Below are 14,386 nucleotides of genomic sequence, written 5' to 3'. Positions count from 1 at the left end.
TGTTTTTTAACAACTATTGTTGTTTATTTATAGTTTATTATTTTTGATAGGCACGGTGGAGTTTTTATAAATTGACAGACATTGACAGACTTAAATAGCCATATGTGCAGTATCGTGGATATGCATCGACTGACTTAAATAGGGATAGACACAGTGGAGTGTACATACATCTACTGAGGGTTTAGATTTGGGCAGGCATTCTTTTAAAAATTTTTAACTTGAAAAGAAAAGTATTTTATTATTTATTTAAATTGGGTTTATAAGCTTATTTAACTTGTATAAGAAAATTTTTAGGTTAAATTAAAAAAAAATGTAAAGTGAAATCATTAAAATAGGGAAAAGGCGCCTATGATGGCATACTTAACTTTGAAGCTTCATTATTCAGTATCCTGAAGACCAATAATAAAAGTTTTGATATGGATACATTCCTTGTTACACCTAGAATAATAATTACCCTGGGAGTTTTCATCAGTTTTATTTTTTTATAAGTTATTCTTATTGTAAAAAAAAGCACAAGTATGCCATCATAGGCAACCACTGCTCCTATGATGGTATAGGGGAGGATGGGGTTAGTAAGGATCGAGGGTAACTTAATGATTTCATTTAACCTTAGAGTCTTCCCTCAGAAATGCCAAAAAATTACTTGAAACCATCCTAATTTACCATTTCATGCTACACACCAGCATTGTAAAATTTTGCGCATGCGCATAGGATATATTGCGTTTTACGTATTTTTTGGACCAAAAAAAAATTTTGGAGCATCGCTTTCTTTTAACTTTACTTAAAAATAAGTTTTTCTTATAAAAAAAAAGGTTTTCCCAACTCGTCAATATTTCAACACCCCCAACTCGTCAGTATGCCATCATGGGTAAAATTCATCATTTTCATTAAAACAAGCTGTGTCTGCTTTGTTCAAAAGATAAAATTAAAGTAACTATTCCACTAAATGCACAAAACTTGAATAGAAAATGCATGAAAATTTCATTTCTGCACAGTTAATAGTAAAATTACAATCTTAAATATATGAAGGAAATAAAACTACAACAGCACATCCCAAAATCGATTTTTGTTGATTATAAAAACAATATTTGTGCAAAAGGGACGTTTTTTCACTAAAACTAATGTAAAGTCAATATAGTCATGTAGGTCTAATCATTTTTTTACCAAAACCAATTTTAATGGAAATATGACCGGTATGCCATCATAGGCGCTATGCCATCATAGGCGCCTTTCCCCTAATTAATAATAACTTATGTTTAAATACGCGAGTATAACTAAGAAAACATTTGTTGTACGCACGTACAACCAGACCCGCCGAGAGCCATAATTTTAAACGGTGGAAGAGATATTTTTGGGCCCCTTCCCCATAATTCTAATATTTTAAACTATTACTGTATGCTTTTGCTGAAACAATTGTGGTTTAATTTCACATTGGTTATTGAAATCGGCAATTGTTCACAATGAGGATGCAATCTTGCATTACAGTTTTATTTCTAGCTACAATTATTTCATTTACTAAAGAATATTATTTAAAGAATAATTATTACCCGTTTTTAATTATTGTTTTGTTTTTTTATGTAATTAGCTTTTCTTTCATTATTGGGTTAAAGGATATTTCTGAAATAAAATATCAGACTATTTGTTACGTTTCAACCATGTTCAATAATACAATAATCAATCTCAACAAATATACAAGTACTAATAAAAACAGAATTTTAACAAATAGTTTATTCCAAGAATAGTTTATTTACAAAACAAAGGTGCTTTTCTTGCTTTTTTGAAGCGAAATTTCGAATAACTTTGTCAAAATCAATTGACCTAGATATTGAAGATTCGAGACTCAACATTGCCAAATCTACTAACCGTCCTTGTAGTTCTTAAAAAGTTTTTAATCAGTTTTCGTTTGCTGAATGAGCGTTTGGCGGATGCAACTGTAGCAGGAATTGTTAAGAATGTTCTCAAGCATACACAAATATTTGGAAATAGGCCATGTAAATTAGTTCGACTAATCGAATTTAGGAGTTCAAAGGGGCTTAATTGATTCGATCCAAAATTTGCATAATGTTTAGATTTTAAATGTTTTTATTCCATTACAATATCTTCGCTAACATCTGCTGAATACTCTTCACTTAATAACTTTGCTTTCGTTTCCAATATATCCAAATCAATATTGAGATAATTCCACATGAAGCTAAACTTATCTGAAATGCTCTGTGCTGCTTTGAATCTTAAAGTAAGGCCACCAATAATACTATCTAATACCACATAGAAAACAAATCTTCTAAAGCATGATTCCTCCATAGTCTCATCTTCATTTAAATCTGTGAACCCTTGATCCTCTGGCTCGCCAATAACTCTGGCTCTTGCGATTTGCACCACCACGTCCTCTTGATAGTTTGACTTCTATATCCAAATTTATTGCAATATTCTTTGATTCTGACCAGATATCTTTCCATTTATTCCGAAGCTCAAGAAGTTGTCTCAGTAAGTGGTTTATGTTGTCCACTTCCACATCTAAAGTTGCATTTCTTGCTTGAATAACTTTGTTGCAAAAATCAATCGAAACAAGAGTTTTGTACCATATTGATGACATTATTATGCAGGAAAATGAATTAATATAATAAAAGGCACCTTCTACTTCAGCTCTAATTTTAGAAGTCAAATTTAATTCTAAAAGCTCTTCCAATGACAATTTAATCCCAGAAAGTTGTGCTGCAAAAGGTTTGACACTTTTAACACAATCTGACCACCTTGTATGTGACATTCCTTTTAGTGAGCAATTGATGTGTTTTGATAATATCTCCCATCGTTTTGGACTTGAGCTGAACAAATTATATACTGTTTGAATCGTTCCAAAAAATGTTACAGTTTCAGTAATACATTCTGCCGGATCATTTCCCACAAGATTAAGTGTGTGACATCCACAAGGGGAAAATAGTGCTAATGGACATAACTGAAGTATTTTGGCTTGCACACCATTGTATATTCCAACCATATTTGATCCATTGTCATATGCTTGTGCCCTGCAATCTGGGAGAGGAATGGAGTTATGTTGAAATGTTTCCACTACCATTTGAGATATTTCATCCCCAGTTTTATTGTTGCAATCTACATATGGTAGAAATCGTTCAACAATTTCATATTGTAAATCTTTTAATATTATATATCGTAATATGAATGTTGTTTGCTCTGTATGTGACGAATCTAGTGTTGCATCGACCATTATTGCGAAATACTTAGCAGATCTTCTTTCTTGTAAAATATGCTGTCGCACCAATTCTGAGCATTCTGCAATGAATTCATTTTGAGTATCAGCTGATAGATAATGAACTTGAAGTCTTTTCGCTGAGATTCTTCCACTGATAATACATGCTTTTTAAGTATAGGGTCCCAATGTGAAAGTAACTCCATAAGACCCAAAAAGTTGCCATTATCTACATCTCCAATTCGCTGGGAGGATCCCCGAAACAGTGTCCTCTTGTTCATTATCATTGAGATTTGATGCAGTGACTCCAACGTTGAAAAGTGTCCGCATACCCTTTTTTTTATTCATAATATGTTTTTGTCTTTCTTTCCTTTTTTGACATCCTGACTTGTGAAGAGCAGCATCGTTTATAATAATTTCTAAAATTAAAATTGTAAAAATGTTATGCTATTAAATACAAAATATAAAGAAGTATAGAGTATTCCAAAAATATGCAATTAATTATAAAACTTTATAATATTGCTTTACAGGTTATTTATTAACAGTAAAATAAGTCAATTATAATTATTACCTAATTTAATCAAGGTTTTGATTAATTATTATAAATAAAAATTGTTACCGATAGCAATATCAAAAAGCAGTAACACAACACAATATTGGAAGAAAATAATTATTAGCAAAACCTTGAATGTACTTTTAAATTGAAAAGGAGAAAAGACTACAATTTATCAGCTGCGTATTGAACTTATAGGAACAATAGGAATGTACTTTCAATTAAGTCTGCATGAAAGAAAACTTGAAAAAGACCCGACTGAAAAATTCTAAAGAGAATCTAACTAAAATTCTAAATACTAAATAGAATAGAATAGAATGCTAAATTCTAAATAGAAATTATAAGTTACAATTAATAATGGGAAAATAACGAGAATAAATAGAGGAAAGTACGGAGATATTTCAACTTAGATTCGAGCTAGATTACTGCAGACAGCGACTAGTTAGTTTCTAGCTGTCAAGCTCTAGTTAAATTCTCTTTAGAAACTTTCAGTGGGACCAAAATATGCCGATCTTTTAAGTGTATGAATATCTTTTTCTAAATGTGCAAAATATGTGTTTTTTAAGTATGTCACTAATAAATTTTTGTAATAATTATTGTAACTATTTTAAAAAAAAGCTTAGGTTAATGGGCCCCAATTGTTCTATGGGCCCTGGAGCAGTGCACCGCCTGTACCCCCCTCTCAGTGGGCCTGCGTACAGCTAAAATAAAATTAGTTATAAATGCATAGAAATAATGCCTACCCATGTAAAAAGTGTGTTTATTTATACTACTTGCTTAAAAAATAACAGTTATGATTAAAATTTTCATTGCATAAATTCATTTTTTCATTACATAAATTTATTTTTTGCTTTGTGTATAGCTTGTGTTAACAACAAATTAATCTTTTTTTTAAAGTTCTTCTGTTTTTTTCTGTTCTTCTGTTAATACTTTAATTATTTTTTCATAGTTATTAAAATGTTTAAAGGTCTGAACAACTAATTTTTAATTCATCTATATTATCTCTTAAATTTTGTTTTTATATTAAATTCTATTGCGAAAATAAACAAAACTTAGTTTTTCCTAATGACCATTATTGCAATAACATTGATATTCCTATTGTGATTAATGGCAACATTCTTTTTTAGTCCTCCACTTAATATCTTCTAGGGTTATGTTTTACTACAGAACACACATAAAAATCAAATATCCATTCCAATACAAATTAGTTTCTCTTAAAGTTTCCTCTACTATAATGATTGCATTTTTTTTCCCTCCGGATTCTATTATTTACTGCTGTAAACTTCTTATTCTACCTTGAATAGAATACTGCAGTCATATTAGTAGTAGTTTCACCGAGTCAGATAACTTTTTAGCTGGTTCTTATAAGGATGTTCTCTTTTCTTTTCATAAGATCACATCACTTTTTCTTTTCACCAAGTTTTATTATGGTTGCTATTCATTAAAGTTTTCTCTTGTTTTATCAACCAAAACTCAACATCTTGTGCTGTAACTGCTCCTTCATGCTCAAATAAACTTTTTTTATCAAGTTTTTTAGTATCAATGTTTTTTTTAATTTTTTAAAAGACTTAATTTTTTTCTCTTCTTTACATTCTAGTTAAATCCAATGTACCTAGTGGTTAATTGCAGCTTTGTTAAAAACAAACTTGTTTAAAATTAGAAAACTCTTTTGGAAGTGTTGCTACTCAATGAGATTGTTGTCATTCTTTTATTTGGAAACATCAATGCTTCCAAATAAAACTGGAGGGAAAACAAAGTTAAAGTATGTTATTTCTCAAGGAAAATTCTTAGTAGTAATATAATTTTCTATTAAACACTGCATAATTATCATACTTTGAAGTTAACCAATCACATTCCAATTTTATCAAAAATTATTCAATAATATTGTTTTAAAACATCACAAGCAATTGAAGCATTGCAAATAAAAGATAATAATTTGATAAATTCGTAAACAATATTTAGTGTTTATTGTTATTTTTTTAATGTTGTGCTTTTAAACCTCTAATATTAAATTTTATAAATTTAGAAATTAATATATAATTTATAATAAATTTAGAAATTAATATATAATTTCTAGATTAGAATTGATTCAATTTATTCTTGAACGATTAATAATAAATTGCTAGATTAAAACTGAATTAATAAACGATAATAAGAATTGGTAGTATTTTTGCCGGATTTACAAAAACGTATTTTATATCTTTATATTTAAAATATAATAATTCGTTTTAAAATTCAGCAAAAATACTTCGACACAAAATAAAGTTCTGGAGAGATATAATATGTTCCATGCCCAAAAAACATTCTTTAAGAAAGTAACAAACCTATACTAAATGGGGCAGTAAAAGATAAGGTTTAACCAAGTGATGGAGATTCTCTAAAACTTTGATATTTATACCTAGCATCAAGGTATTTAAAAAACAACTTTACGTAGATCATGATTTTTGTTGTGATTACTACTTGATAGTTAGAAGTCAACTTTTAAGAGAGTAATCCATTTCAATTACAGCTTACAAAGCTTACAAACTACATTTCAATATTTTCCTTTTTCAAACCAAAGGCGCCATTATGATTTGCTGCTTGAAAATAATTATTCCAGCTTGTATAATTGTTGTATAATTGTGTAATTGTTGTATAGTTATTATAAAACGAAGACTGTACTATGACTTTTTAATGATTTTCGTTTTTGTTTTACCTCCATTCTATTATATACCTTTTGGTTATTGTGATAATGGTTAAGTATAAAGGTTTGCTTGGGTTAAAAAAACCTACTGCTGCATGCTCTATGCTGTTGCAGTGGAGAGATCCTGTTTAAGATTAGATGCCTGTTCTGCGCAATCAAAAAGTAACTTTCTTTTATCTTGGTTGAAATATATAGTTGTACATGCCTCAGAGGAAGTAAATGAGCGTGAGAGTTGAGAGAACCTCTCTTAAAACAAACATGGCAAGCCATTTAATGAGCCTTTCTAATGAGCATTTTACAAGAGCTTTTGGTTTTTGTGCGAGCTATTTTTTTATTAATCAAATAAATTGCTTATTAAACACAAAATGAATGTGAATTGATTGGTTAGCTTTGAAGTATGATAGTTAAGTGGTTTTTAATAGAGAATTATGTTACTTCTGAGAAATAAGATATTTTAACTTTCCCCTATAACATTTTAAAGTTACGTTACGTATTGTAACGTAAATGAGATTCGTTACGTTTCGTGCAAAATGTCCGTTATTTTTACGTAACATTTTACCTAACAATACGTAACACTGTAACATAACATTGAATGCAAAATGCCCGTTATTTTTATGTTACAGGGTGCGGATTCACAATTTTTGCGTAACTCTTGCGTCGCTGAGTAAAAGTTACGAAAAACTTACGCAAAATATTTTTTGCGTAACTATTTGGTATTGACAACTTTTTAGCAGCATTTGCGTAAAGTTAAGGTTGCGTTTGAGTTACGCAAAACTTAGACAAAACTTAGGCAAAAACTTACCCAAAATTTAAGACAAATATTTTATAACTATTTGTATAAAGGAAGTAGTTAGTATGACTAATTCTTTTTTTTATTAAGACACACAGGGTAATGCAAAAAAACAGTGAATGTTTCTTTTTTAAAGTCAGGGCTTAAATTTACTTACAATTATTTTTTTTGTTGTTGCTATATTTAAAAATGAAGTAAAACCATGTAGGGGCTATTCAAATAATATGTGACATTTTTATATAGGGTGGAGGTGTTTAAAAGTGTCACCAAATACCACATGGGAGAGTGGGTGGTTAGCCACAGTGTGACTTGACAAAATTTTTAAATTTTAAATTCTAATCACAGCGGAATAGTAAACCTTTAGCATAAAAGTACAAACTCAAAGATATATTTGTTTAAAAATAATGTCACGTCACAAGTAGGGCGGGGAGAGATTGTTTAAAATGTTGCATATACAAAGAAGGGAGTCTAAAAACAGCAAAAAAATGTTTAGTATTATTTGAATAGCCCAGTATAGCATATACGTGCAATTACTTTTAAAAGTAATAGCATATATAGCATAAACATTCTTTCAATCTATTTTGAGTATCTATAAGCAAATTAATCAAATAAATTAATAATTGGATTAAAAATGAAACAAATAAGAGTCGGTTTGTTTTTTAAATGAGATATCGATTATTAACAAAATGCTACACATCTATTATTTTAAATACAAACATTACAAGCACTCATTAAGAAATAATTCGGGCATATTTGTTCAAATCCAAATGGGTAATATAAATTGTATTATCCTAGGCTTATATAAGATAATTATTTGGCTTCCTGTATGATGCCCATTGGTTTTATTTAACCCTAACTCGAAACCTGCCGCGAATCTCATTTGTAAACATTACTGGCTAAATAAACTAGCTAAAATATACAGAAAACAAGCATTTAAAAGAACTTTTTTTTCTATTTTTAAAATAAAAAGAATAAGAAAAACAACATAAAATTAATATTTTGAGGCATTGTTTTGGCGCCCATACCGGTCCTATAGTACCAAAAAAGATCTGGGTTCACACCTGATCAAATCATGCAACTTGTCTTGGATTGCTTCAGGAAGTTAAAACAAAATACTTTGGTTTAGCAAAAATTTCACGTTCATAAAAAAATAGAAGTGCTAAACTAAAGTGTTTTATTTTTAACTGTTTTATTTTTAACTTCTTGTTTACATTTTTACTTCTCATACCCAAGGGTATAAAAAAAAATCATGATAATTGTTAAATTTTCTTTTCAGTGGTCTTGTTTTATCATACAATTGACTTGAATCAAAAACACTTTTATTTGCAATAGGGAATGACAGTTTCATTAAATAAAGAACTTACTTCAATAAAATCAATAAATACATTTGATTGCATTCTAGTATATTTAAAACTATTTATAAACAAAGTTTCTATTGTCAGAAATATAAGGAACATTTTGAAAACATAAGCAAAAGTTCAGCAACTTTTCCATACACATATTATGAAAAATACATTGTATTTTTCATAATATGTTATGGAAAATGTTTCAATTGTATTAGTTAATAAAAGTTGAGTTTGAATTAAAACCCACTTGTTTTTTGTAAGTTTTTTTTCAGTGATATTTTAGATTGATCATATTTGTATCATATTTGCACGAATAATAACATGATTTTTATATTTGATGGATAGCGTTAAGTTAATTCTGTGAATCAGGTACGTGCAGTATAAAAAAGTTTGACTCTTTGACAGAGCAAGTATTGATTAAATCACAACAACAAGTATTGTAGTAGATTTTCAAGCCACAAAATACAGTGCAATCTAATAGCTACAACCAGTGTGAACAATATGCTGTCATCTCAAGAGTTGTAATACTATTTTCAACAGCAACAGATAATAACTTTACTGAATTGTGAAAAGCGCTATCACTCCATTTGGACTAGCTGGTGGATCAAGGAACTTTTTATGGAATTTCTGCTCTTTGCAATCACAAACTACGACAATGAGATTTCATATAGAAATACAAAAAAAAAGATCTACCAAAGCAATTAAAACTATTACAGAATATGTTTATTATTCGCAAATAACAATATTATTTACCAAGAAATTACGCTTTAAAAAACAATGCTCTTTTTTTTTAATAATTTAAATTATCCATAAATATTAATAATATTACCTGATAATTGAAATAAATAAAAGCAGAGCATTATTATTCAAAATAATCTTAATACTGTTAATACCTTTGAATAACTGAAATTATCGAAAAACATAGCATCATTATTCAAAGTAAGTTTAATATTTAGGTTATAATACTTTTTTACTTCAATTGCCTGATTACTCAGAGATAATTTTAGCATTATTATATTTTGAAATAGTCTTGTTCACATTTATAAATAAAAAAAAATAGATATTTGAAAAACTAATGAATTGATTACATATTTTTGTGAATATTGTATCTATATTAGCACAAATATTTTTTCTTTCATACAGAGAGAGTGAGAGAGAGACACTCTCTCTCTCTTTATGCTAGTTATGCAAGTTAAAGTATATACTTCAATAATATTATTGTATATATTTTTGTATAATATAGTATAGATAGTATAGTATAGATACAACCATAAGTTAATATAGTATGGATACATCATATTGTTTTGATGTATGACAATAACTAGTTGTTAAGTTAACTTAACTTATTTAATAAGTTATTGACATACTGCAAAACTATATGATACATCCGTACTATGGTCGCTCTCCTCGTTTTAGCTAGGCTGTGAGAGAGTGAACCATTCATTATATAGATTGTGTGTATATTTTTTTAACCTTAAATTTAAGGTGAAAACAAGTTTTATAGAACAAGTTTATATAGTACATCTAAATTTTTGGTAAGTATACTGCTATTGTTGTTGTTGTTAAAAAAAAGCAACTATAATTGTATTATTTAAATAAATAACTTCACGTATAGCACTATAAAATTAAGATAAAATTATATTTAATTGGCAATAACAAACAAAATCTGAAATGTTTTATAATAATAAAAACGCCATTTTTAAATGTTATAGGATGATTTTAAGTTACGCCAAACTTGAGTCAGAAAATAGCAGACGTAACTTTTCTTGCGTAAAGTTTGCTTAGCACTTTTTAGGAAAATGTTGTGAATACCGTTTTTTAGACATTTTGCGTAAGTAATAACTTAAGTAAAAACTTTTTTTCGTAAATTTTTTTTTCGGAATTTTGTTTTTGTTTACGCAAGGTTTGTGAATACCATTTAACGTAACTTTGAACTTAAGCAAAACTTTAAGCAAATTTTGGACTTACGAAAGTGTTGTGAATCCGCACCCAGAGACATGACATTGTAACCAGGGCCGGTTTAACCACTAGGCGAACTAGGCGGCCGCCTAGGGTGGCAAGTTTTCTAGGGCGGCACTAAAACTTGCTACATAAAAAATAAATGTATTAAAACCATTAATTTTTTTAATATACTTCTTTTTTATGAATTCAATTTAGGAGATTTGAAAAAGTACTCTTTTAAATCTCGTCAAATAAAACTAAAGAATCAACTTTAATACTTTGTTTTATTTGATGCGATTTCCTTTTTCTTTTTATAATTTTTATGTAGAATGAAATTTTGTAGCAATTAATACATTGCTAAGTTTTCATTACTCATTTATAGAAAATTTTAGCACGTTTAACTTTTGAGAAAATTGTTTTTGCTGGTGAGTGTATTCAGAAATAGTAAAAAACTAATTTTAATTAAATATTCTACGATAGCAATTACTAAGTAGTATAGTAACAAATTAACTGATTGATAGCGAATTTTCAGTCATGGAAAGAGTTTGAGCTGCGACTGCGAAACAATAAAACAATTGATGCCGAACATTTGCGTCTTGTTAAAAAAGAAGAACAGCATTGGCAGCAAATCTTGAAACGGCTGATAGCTTTAGTTAGAGTTCTTGGTATGCAAAATCTTGCTTTTCGTGGAACACATGAGAAACTGAATACTGCTAATAACGAAAATTTTCTGAAATTTGTAGAATTTTTACCTTTGTTTGACCCACATATGGATGAGCATCTTCGAAAGATTAAAAACAATGAAGCACGTGTGCATTACCTTGGCCAAGACATACAAAATGAATTGAGTCATCTTTTATCCAATGCAATCAAACAAAAAATCTAACATCTGCTCGTGATGCTAATTACTTTTCAATAGTTATAGATTGCACACCTGGTGCGGATCATGTTGAACAAATGGCTATGATCATTTGCTTTTTGGAAGTGATTTCAAATCCAGAAAACGGCATTGCAGCAACAGCATCTATGAAGGAACATTTCTTAGATTTTGTGCCTCTAAAGGAGACAACTGGTGCTGTTATGGCTGAAACTATCATTAGGCAGTTAGGCAAGATGTCTTTATCTATTGAAAACTTACGCGGTCAAGGATATGACAAGGGCAGAAATATGAGGGAGAAAAATAAGGGTGTCTAACGAAGAATTTTAGATGTCAATCCCCAAGCATTGTTTATTCCTTGCTGTGCACATACATTGAATTTGGCTGTTAATGATGCTGTTAAATGTTGCTTAGAAGCAACAGCCTTCTTTGATCTGGTGCAATGCCTTCATTGATCTGGTGCAAAGTCTTTTCTGCATCAACTCGTCGCTGGGATGTTTTAACACGACATGTTTCTAACTTCACTGTTAAACCACTGAGTGAAACAAGGTGGGAAAGCCGAAGTGATGCTTTAAAACCTCTCCGTTATCAACTTGGTGATATCTACGATACTCTGGCAGAGATTGCGAACGACACAAATTTAACAGGAGCATCTGGTTATTCAACACGGGTAGATGTACGGTTTATTGCAAGCGCTATTTCTAGTTTTAGTTTGTCGTTTCTCTGGTTGTGTGGTACGACGTGTTGTTTGAGATCAATATGACTATTAAGCAACTTCTGGTAAAAGAATTAGATATGCATGGCGCCATAAACTATCTTAAAAAATAAAGAAGTTTCTTGTAAATTGCAGAAATGAAATGGAGTATAAGAAAATACAAGTAGAAGCAGTTGAACTTGCAGTCAGTTAAGAGATACCTGCACTTTTTGAACCCAAATCAACCCGTATCAGAAGAAAGAATAAACAATTTACTTATGAAGGAGATGACGAACCTACTCAAGATCCAAAAGAAAAATTCAAAATAAACTTTTACTTTGCAATTCTTGACACAGCAATACAATCGGTTGAAGAAAGATTTACTCTTATGCAAACAATAAGTTCTTTGTTTGGTTTTCTTTATGATGTTCACAGTTTACAGAGTATAACTAGCAAAGAAGTTATGGAACATTGCTTGAATCTTGAGAAAGCTTTGCAACATGGAGACTCCACAGTTATCGATGCAGTTGATCTATGTAGTGAATTGAATTCAATTTCAAGACGAGTTGCAAGGTGTACATTGCCAATATCTTTACTAAATTTTATATTAAAAAATAATCTAACAGATTGTTTCCCCAACACTGTTATAGCTTTAAGAAACATTTTTGAGAACGTCTATGCAGCAAGAAAGACTTGCTGGATTAGCTACTCTGTCAAGTGAACATGATATTGCTAAAAACATTAACCTGACGGAACTCGTTTCTTTTTTTTTTTTTTTTTTTAATAATTACATATATTTCATTAATAAATATTTACATCAGGGGACTATTTACAATAAGGGGGGGGAGAAGATTTTTAATGATATCATTTATTTTTTCTTTGCTTTTCTATGACAGTATTTTGTTTCTTTATTATTTATTTATAGGAATTTAGCAAAAATCTATTTATTTATTTAAAACTGTTGTGGTTATAGAAAAAAAACGAAAATCGAAAAGTCGAAAAACGAAAAATTAAATCGAAATGAAACCACAACAGGACTTTAATAATAGTTAATAGAACAAAATATTTACGAGTTTAAAATAAATATGCCTGGCTATTACCCGAGGCTGTTATAAAAATTACACACATCCATCATTGCCACCGGGCTTTGCAGGACATGTTCGTGTTTTTCTCTTCTTGTTTATAATATATAGTGCTGGCCATTAAGCCTCGCATTTATAAAATATAGGCATGTCCGTCGCACCCACAGGGGCTGCTGGGGACATGCTTTTCGTTTAGAAATAAAAATAATGTTAATTGTTTGGTTGAAAACCGTTTATTATAAGAGAAGAGTTAGATTCGGATTATTTTTATCGCTAATTGCATTGTTTATAGAAAACATGTTGTGGAATTTTTCCACGTTGTTTTCTCTTAAGTATTTGTTATAGTTTATTTTCCATATATTTCTAATATCTTTTTTGATCCTCTCTGCAATTCTTGCCGAGGGTATATTTTTGTTTTCCTTAAGTTTCATGTTTCTGGCCCACCATAACCGCGACGTTATTAAGTGAGCCAGAGTCATTGCTATTTTCGCAGTGTAGTCTTTCTTTGACAAGTGCTCGATGTTTGTTAGAAAGATCGCATGGACAGTATTAAATTTTTTTGTTGGTAAAAGTCTTTCGTACGTTGGTATAAAGGCCTTCCACACAGACCTAGCCTTTTTGCAGTTGATAAAAGGGTGCATTGTTTTTTCCACTGCTCCGCATGATTTACAAATATTGTTTCCGCGGCCTCTGTTTTTCCTCCAACTCTGAGTTTTTTCAAGAGTCGGAAGTGAGTTAGTTAAGGCTCTCCAGAGGGTGTTTTTGCTGGGACCGATGGCGTGAGATACAAAGCTTTTCTCCCATATTTTTTGCCATGGAAGATTTTTTTGTGGCATTGTATCCCATGCCCTTTGTATTTTTATTAAATTAAAGTTTTCGTCAGCTTTGGTGAGAAACGCGCGGATATTTTTTGCGCTTTTAGGTTTAATTTCTAAAATTTTGTCATCGCACTTAATGTTCTTAATGACGTCTTTATAGTAAAATGGGAGTTCGTTTAAAGATTTGGGGAAGTTGTTTCTTGTAAGAAACAACCATTGCGGGTAGTTTGTTCGCGCGTGTTTAGCTAGATGGTGCGCCAAATAATAGTTTTGAATAAAGCATGACTCGTGGTTGTTTTCTTGTTCACTTATTTGGAGTATATGTTTGTTCGGAGGGCTAAACCTTGCTTTTTTGTGTCAAGAATGCCTAGTCCTCCTTTATTTATTGGTAGATTCA

At 30.1% G+C, this 14,386-nt stretch overlaps 1 protein-coding gene across 1 annotated transcript in view; it reads left to right on the top strand.

Moving 5' to 3' along the window:
* Positions 1–14,386, top strand: part of LOC105846263 (phosphatidylinositol phosphatase PTPRQ) — a 173,623-nt gene that overhangs the window by 66,699 nt on the left and 92,538 nt on the right. The gene's annotated exons all lie outside the window — the stretch shown is intronic.

This window comes from Hydra vulgaris, chromosome 11 (genome assembly GCF_038396675.1).
Source record: "Hydra vulgaris chromosome 11, alternate assembly HydraT2T_AEP".
NCBI classification, from domain to species: Eukaryota; Metazoa; Cnidaria; class Hydrozoa; order Anthoathecata; family Hydridae; genus Hydra; species Hydra vulgaris.
The sequence above is the reverse complement of the archived record's forward strand: the minus strand, read 5'-3'. Positions and strand labels throughout refer to the sequence as shown.